The following is a 7,953-nucleotide window of genomic DNA, read 5'->3' as shown; positions in this document are numbered from 1 at the left end:
TTTCAAAACGTCCCTCCCCAGTTTTCTTGTATCCCGTTTCAGGTACAGGGAGACTGCTGCAAGGTCCCTCTGGAGCTTTCTCTTATCCAGGGTGCAAGACTAATGCTTTTAATGATATGTATGAGGGGAGTAGGAGGGCTGGTGGAGTTTGGCACGAGAAGGGAGTGTGATACGAGGTACATTTATAGCTTACAGGCCAGAGGAGATGATACAGCGGAATGGTCAGAAATTCCAGGACAGAGAAAGGAAAAACAGCCCGTGAAAAGGAGGCTGAGAGGGCAAGAGGTGGGCATCAGGAAGGGAAAGCCTGCTTTGGCGAGTTCAGCTGCCGGATGAAAACGGAGGGGCGGCGATGCTCGGGGCGTATGATGGGTCCCCAGAGAGTTCAGGGATAAATCAGTAATAGAAGAAGGAGAAAGATTGAATCGGGGGAAAGGCCACCCCTGGGTACCGCACCCATCAAGACGCTGAACGATCAGGCAGGCTGGGGCGGGGCTGGCGCTAAAGGACGCCGGGCAGGACCGGGAGGGGTGCTGCCTCTTCGCGGATTGGTTGATGGGTAAAGAGGGCGTGGTGCTGTGCCGCGGTGCCTTCTAGGAGTTGAAGTCCTGAGTGGCGCCTGCCAGCAGCGGCACCTGCGAGCTCGGGACTCCATTGGGCGGGGCGGGAGGCCATCACGTGATCAAGGCCGGGGCGGTGCGGTCACGTGATATTTGGGTGCCGGCGGCACGGCGCAGCCTCCTGGCGGCAGGTGAGGAGCGCGCGCGGCGGCGGCGCGTGCCGGACCTTCCCCGCCTTCTCCGGGCGTGGCACAGGGGTGACACGGGGCGTGTGACATAGGGACAGGGCTGGCAGCGCACAGGGGGGTGAGTGTGGCATACGGACAGGGCAGGGCTGGCACAGGCTGACTGTGTGTGACATAGGGACAGGACTGGCCTGGCACAGGGGTGTGTGGCATAGAGGCATGGCTGCCCTGGCACAGGGGTGTGTGGCATAGGGGCAGAGCCAGTTTGGTGTAGGGGTGTGTATAGCCTGGGGACAGGGCTGTGCTGGCACGGGGGTGTATTTGTAGCTGGGGGGATAGGGCTGTGCTAGTACAGGGGTGTGTGTCCCCAAACCAGGGCCTCTGGCTGCCCTTGATCAGGGTTTGCACAGTGTAGGGACTGTGCTTGGCCTTGCGTGGGGTTGAGGGTGTCTGAGAAACCAGGGGACAGTACCGGCTGTGCCTAAGGGTTTGAGCAAGCAGGGACAGATGTGCTGAGTGTGCTGTGCTTTCCCAAGGGCCGTGCTTACATCCCACGTGGCTGAACAAAGAAGGCTGGTCCTTGTGCCCACTTTGCCACCAACACTCACTGTGACAATGTTCTGCAGTTGCTTAACACAATGAAACATTGATGTGGAGAACCCCAGTGTGATGGCAACATTTGGAACTGCTCTGTGCCCAGTGTTGTAGTTAAGTAACAGGTTTGATCTTGGGTTTACTCTCATGTGGGGTGTAGTGGTCTGTGTTTATTACTACTTTTTCAGCCTAGTTCAGGAAGCTTTAGCCATAAACAAGTCAGTGAGATGGACTTGCAAGGAGAGGAAATAAACCTACTTCTAAATCTCTGAAGCATCACTTTCTGTAGTAGACTTTGAAGTTACTGCAGAAACTTCTTTTTTTGCTGTTGCTTTTTTATTTCACAGTGTTTCTAGACCATGCTTTTTGTTGCCAAGGTTGGAACAGATGATCCTTGAGGTCTGTTCCAACCTTTTTCTATAAAAGTATTCTGTGGTTTGAAGCTTTTAATAAAAGCTCTCCTTAGCTGTGTGATACAATTAACCTGCAGCATCTGGCTGCTGGGGTGGCCTTTGCTGGGGAAATCTTGTGTTTCCCCTGCGCTGTTTGATGTCTTTGTGTGCATATCAAAAAAGCAGAGGGTTTGGAAATGTAAAAGCTGGCTTTCATTCTTCTAGCATCACACCAAATGTGTGCTGCACAACCTCTGCTTGTTTGCATTTGAAGTATTCTGTGACATTTACAGCTTGAGATGTGTCCTTGCGTCGGGGAGCACTGCGTAAACAAGCAGTTGTCTGTTTGCAAACCCACGGATAACACGTGTCTGGGCTGCTGGCTTGAAGTTTTGCTCTTTGTGCTTCATCTTGCTAAATCCTGGTGTGTAGAGAAGAACTTGGAAGACTGGACTAGACTATGAGGGGGTTTTCTCTCTCTTTTTTTTCTTCATGTAGCAGCAAGGTTCCTATTTTATCCAGCTTTTCCCCCTATTTTTGGCTGATACTTTGCAATGGGGCTGTGAACATATAGTGCCCTGTCCTGCCTTGTTGATCTTTGTATCACCCTGGTCTAGGTATTGATGCAGATGGTTCAAGTCTTTCAAATTATTGATGATTCAGGTCAGCTGGTGTCTGACCCCTCAGTGCCTTCCTGCTCAGCCATCTTCTGCAGCTGCAACATTTTTGTCCATCTCATCTGATCTGGTGGGTTTTCAGGGCTTTTTCTCAGGTGTAAATGATGTGCTGATTACATTTCTCCAGCCTTCATCAGAGCAACAAGTAGCACCTGTTGCTCTCTGAAGCCTCCCACCTTGCTGGTTTGCCTCTGTATGTTAATGTAGTTAAAAATTAGCACAACCAATGTGGCTTTGATAAACATGGGGGAAGCTGAGCAGTTGCACTGGGAGGAGGAGCAGTAGTTTGAAACTAGGGAATAGATTTAGATTGGATGTTTGGAACAAGTTCTTTACTATAAGGGTGGTGGAATACTGGAACGGGTTGCCCAGGAAGGTAGTTGAGGCCTCATCCTTGTTCAGGGTCAGACTGGGAAAGGCTCTGAGCAGCCTGATCTAGTGGAGAATGTCCTTGCTTACTGCAGAGGAGTTGGACTAGATGTCCGTTGGAGTTAACTGTTCTATGATTCTGTTTAGCTGAGTTTGGCTACACTGAATGGTAGAATGGGAGTTTTAACAGTAGTCTTTTATTCTCCTTCCTTGTGAAAGAAGCCTTATACCTTATTCTCACAACTTAGGGTTTCCTTATGTGGGGTTTCATGTTTGTGTGTGTTTGGTTTAATTTGTTTGGGGCTTTTTGTGAGTCTTTGGGGTTTTTGTAAAATGTTTTTTAACATCTTGTAATTTGCTCCTTATCACATGACGCTCTGGAACACCTCGTAACACAGCTTTCCTATGAAGACAGGCTGAGATGGTTGGAGTTCTGCCTGAAGAAGAGAATGCACCAGGGACGCCTTACAGCAGCCTTCCAGTGCTTAAAGGGGGCCTACAGGAAAGCTGAGGAGAGACCTTTCATCAGGGAGTGTAGGGATAGGATGAGAGGTAATGGCTTTAAACTGAGAAAGGTTGAAGTTAGATGTAAGGAAGAAGCTCTTCACTATGAGGATGGTGAGACGCTGGAACAGGTTGCCCATCGTTGTGGGTGTCCCATCCCTGGAAGTGTTCGAGGTCAGGTTGGATGGAGCTTTGGTCAACCTGATCTAGTGGAAGGTATCTCTGCCTGCGGCAGGGAGTTTGGAACCGGATGACCTCTAAGGCCCTTTCCCACTCAGACCATTCTATGATACCATGGACAGGTCTTCCAGTCAGCAAGATGCCTACTGTGGATTTGGAGACTGCTGAGAGTGGAGGATAAATAGTACTTCTGTGTCTTGACAAATTTGCACACAGATACCACAGCTCTTAAAATCTAATTTAGTTAAAAAAAAAAACCCAACCCAAACAGGCAGGCTGAAAATGAATGAGGCTGTGCTTCCCCTTGCTTATAAATGTATATCAAATGGTATTTTGAATTGCTGGTTCTTCAGGGAAGTCAGAGATATTTAAATAGCAAGTGGGAAAGGGTAAATAATATCAAGATAAAAATAATGCTTTCGGTTCCCAGCCTGTGCCATAAACACATTCTGTGAGATGAAAATGGAAAGAACTATTGAAAGAATCTAATTTATTTTCCCCATCTTTGTTATCTTCCTTCCTGTGCTTTGGTTAGTTTGTGCAGCGGGGTGGGTAGGCAGCTCGTGCTTGGCTTCTGATGGACCTTCTGAACATTGCTGGTGCTGCAGGGGGCTATGGAAGTTTGTGACATCTTGGGGCTTTGTGTGAACTGAAGGAACTTCTGCCCATATTTGGTGTAAGATTGGAATCATCATCATCATCATGAGGGCTGCTTGTGCCAGAGAGGGATTTTGCATCCAGGTCTGATCCCTGTGAGAGCAGATGCGTGGAAGACTGGGTCCTTCCACCCAGAATGTAGTACCTCCCCGACCATAAAAGTGGGTGCATTTGTGTACAGTATGATCCATTTGATCTATTTTTTCATCCAGATGCATAAGAATGAGCTTAACTCATGAAATGAATCAAGTGCCTGCATGCTGATGTTCATTGGGGAAATACTGCTGAGGAAAGTATCCTTCCCCTCTAGTCTGCACTAGTGAGGCTGCATCTGGAGTGCTGGATCCAGTTCTGTGCTCCTTAGTTCAGGAGAGACAGGAAACCACTGGAGAGAGTCCAGTGAAGGGCTACAAAGTAGATGAAGGAACTGGAGCATCTTTGTAAGAAGGAAAGGCTGAGAGACCTGGGGCTTTCTAGGCTGGAGAGGAGTAAGAAGATTTTATCTATGCTTGTCAATATCTAAAGGGCAGATGTCAAGAGAATGGGGCCAGACTCTTCTTGGTGCCCAGTGACAGGACAAAGGGCATGAACTAGAACACAGGAAGTTTCCTTTGAGGCACCCTGGACTAGGCAGCCCAGAAAGTGGAGTCTCCTCTGGAGTGATTCCAAACCCACCTGGATGTGATCCTGTGCAACCTGATCCTGGTGTCTCTGCTTTAGCAACAGCATTGGAACCTGATGATCCCCCAAAATCCCTTCCCACCCTCACCATTCTGTGAGAACTCCTCCAGCAGCATCACCAACCCTGCAAACTGCATTCTTTTTTATTTTGAGCATACTTTTTGACACGTGCAAATAGAATCCGGCCACGTGCTTGAGCTGACGTTGCCAGCAGCAGCTTTAAGCACTGCAAAGATGGGGGGAAACTCATGCCCATCATTTGATGTGGAATGCCCAGAAAGCTGTGTTAAAATGCATGCTATTGCCATTCTACAAAGGAGCTGGAAGCTCATGTCCCTGTGCTGTCAGAAAGGTTATTTGTGGTTTTTACTCATACATTTGGTTTCCAAGGGACTGTGGTCAAGATAAGAATTCTACTTTTTTTTTGCAGTTTGCCTTGCAAGTGCTGGTATGTAAGATTAAAATAATGCAAAAGAGTTAAATTAATCTGATTTAACACTTGCAAGGAGGTTTCTATTTAAAACTTTTCTTTTTCTTCCTAGTGTCACTAGTCAGGAAATTCAGTAGGCAGGTGCCAACTCTTTGTTGCCGTGCATGGGCATGTCTCTGCTTTTCAGTGTTTCTGATGATGGAAAAAATAGCATTTAACTGAAGGGGAAAAAAAAAAAGGAAGGATGGATAGGGCCTTTTTTTTCCTGTTTGTTAGAAAGTGAGGATTGTGGTGGTGATCAGTTGGTTCTTCACAGAATCATAGAATGGCATGGCTTGGAAGTAACTTCTGGAGATCAAGTCCGGCCCCTCTGCCGGAGCAGGATCACTTAGGCCAGGTCACATAGGAACACATTGGAATGGATCTTGAAAGCCTTTACAGAAGGAAACTCCACAACCTCTCTTGAGCAGACTGTTCCAGTGCTCCAGCACCCTCACAGTAAAGAAATTTTTCCTTGTGTTGAGGTGGAATTTCCAGTGTTCAGTTTGTATTGCCCCTTGTCCTATCACAGGACACCACTGAAAAAAGACTGGCGCTGCCTTCTTGATCCCCACCCTTCAGACATTTATAAACATTAAGTCCTCCTCTTAGTCTTCTCTTTTCCAAGCTAAACAGCCCCAAGTCTCAACCTTTCCTCATGACACAGGTGTTCCAGTCCCTTCATCATCCTCATGGCCCATCAAGTATATCCTGAAGATAGGAAGGAAGAATAGAAGTGGTGTATCAGCAGGCTGTTTTTAATGCTCTTTTGCTGGGATGCAGGGCTGGGGGGAAGAACTCTCTCAAGGACAGTTTGTGTGTGTCCTGCTGGGATGCTGTGAGCAAAATCTGCAAAACATCCTCCAGCTTCTCCTTGAATGAAGTTGAAGTCAGCTGTGATACCTTTTCTTACTTTTTTTTAGTAAATCTGCCTTTTCTTGCTTTTGTTTTCTGTAACCACTCACACTGGGGTAGGTGGCGGTTTCTTTGCTATCTGTGTAATCTCATCCCTAAATAAAGGCACAGAATAACTGCAGAATGCTTTATGCTTTTCATTGTGTAGCATTTGTTTTGTTCTTGTTCTGCTGTCAGCCCTGCTGCAAAGCCACATGTTGCAAGAATATGGTTTTGAATTTGTTTTGGTTTTTTTTTTGAGATTATCAAGGACTTGATTTATCCTCCTTCCTTTCCTGCACACGTTTGTTGTGATTACAGTCTTCAATAACTTCACCATGTATTATTTTATTTCTTTTTTGCCTTTGTCCCCTGTAGAACTCCTTCAGCTGGTGCATGGAGTGAGGGGAGTGCAGGAGACAGCTGTGTGTCTCTGGGTTGAGGCAATCCCAGGCACAAATACAGGCTGGGCAATGACTGGCTGGAAAGCAGCCCTGAGGAGAGAGACTTGGGAGTGCTGGTGGACAAGAAGCTCAACATGAGATCTCAATGTGCTCTTGCAGCCCGCAAAGCCAATCAGATCCTGGGCTGCATCAGGAGAAGTGTGGCCAGCAGGTCGAGGGAGGTGATCCTCCCCCTCTACTCAGCTCTGGTGAGACCCCACCTGGAGTACTGTGTCCAGTTCTGGAGCCCCTATTACAAGAGGGATGTGGAGGTGCTGGAACGTGTCCAGAAAAGGGCCACAGGGATGATCAGAGGGCTGGAGCACCTCTCCTATGAGGACAGACTGAAGGAGTTGGGGCTGTTCAGTCTGCAGAAGAGAAAGCTCTGAGATGACCTAATTGTGGCCTTCCAGTATCTGAAGGGGGCCTACAGGAAGGCTGGGGAAGGACTTCTCAAGATCTCAGGTAGTGACAGGACTAGAGGGAATGAAATGAAGCTGGAGGTGGGGAGATTCAGGCTGGGTGTGAGGAGGAAGTTCTTCACCTTGAGAGTGGTGAAGCCCTGGCATGGGTTGTCCAGGGAGGTGATTGGGGCCCTATCCCTGGAGGTGTTTAAGAGCAAGCTGGATGAGGCTCTGGCCAGGCTGATCTAGTGTGGGGTGTCCCTGCCCATGGCAGGGGGGTTGGAACTAGATGATCCTTGTGGTCCCTTCCAACCCTGACTGATACTATGATTCTATGATTATCCTACTCTATTGTGCTGTAGGTTTCCATAGTCATTATTTCAGTAAAATAAAACATTTTCTCCTTCTATGACGGGCTTTGATCATGCTCAGTGCTGAAGCTTGTTGGGTATCTTTTTTTTGAGCTTGTAATGAATCTTCTTGTGGAATCTTCGTCTGCGTGGAGGAGGGAGGTGCCTCCTTCATTTCTCTCCATGTGAAAACCAGGCAGATTTGGAGGTGTTGTGACCCATTTTTATTTTTTTTTTGATTAATCCATTCCTTTGCTGTGTGAGAAGCCAGAGACTCAAATATGGTGCGAGGGAACTCCCAAACTTGCTATTAATGGCTGCTTGGAAAAAAAAAATCTCACATGAGCAGATAGCTCAGAAGCTCTGGGTGGTGACACACAGAGTTTTGAATGCTGTTTGTCGTCTTTTTCCCTTCTTTTCCCTGAAATTCCCATAGTTATTTACCAGTGTGTGACATCAAATGACTGTATCTACAGTCCTCATGCAATGGTGCTTGCTGTCCAACTCACATGTCCCAATTTTAGGGTGTTTTAAGGAGGAAAATGCCCCTGAGCTGTTTGGGGAAGACATGGATGATGCCTCACAGGGTTTGTG

General features: G+C 47.5%; 1 long non-coding RNA gene across 1 annotated transcript in view; it reads left to right on the top strand.

Moving 5' to 3' along the window:
* The first annotated feature begins 667 nt into the window (after positions 1-667).
* LOC137453710 (uncharacterized) overlaps positions 668-7,953 on the top strand; it is a 117,109-nt gene continuing 109,823 nt past the window's right edge. The window contains exon 1 of the long non-coding RNA XR_010990446.1: positions 668-751. This is a non-coding gene — a long non-coding RNA (uncharacterized lncRNA). The remainder of the gene's footprint in view (positions 752-7,953) is intronic.

The sequence above is a fragment of the Melanerpes formicivorus genome, unplaced genomic scaffold (assembly GCF_026170545.1).
Source record: "Melanerpes formicivorus ecotype bairdi unplaced genomic scaffold, bMelFor1.0.p_v2 SCAF_71, whole genome shotgun sequence".
Classification (NCBI taxonomy): Eukaryota; Metazoa; Chordata; class Aves; order Piciformes; family Picidae; genus Melanerpes; species Melanerpes formicivorus.
The sequence above is the reverse complement of the archived record's forward strand: the minus strand, read 5'-3'. Positions and strand labels throughout refer to the sequence as shown.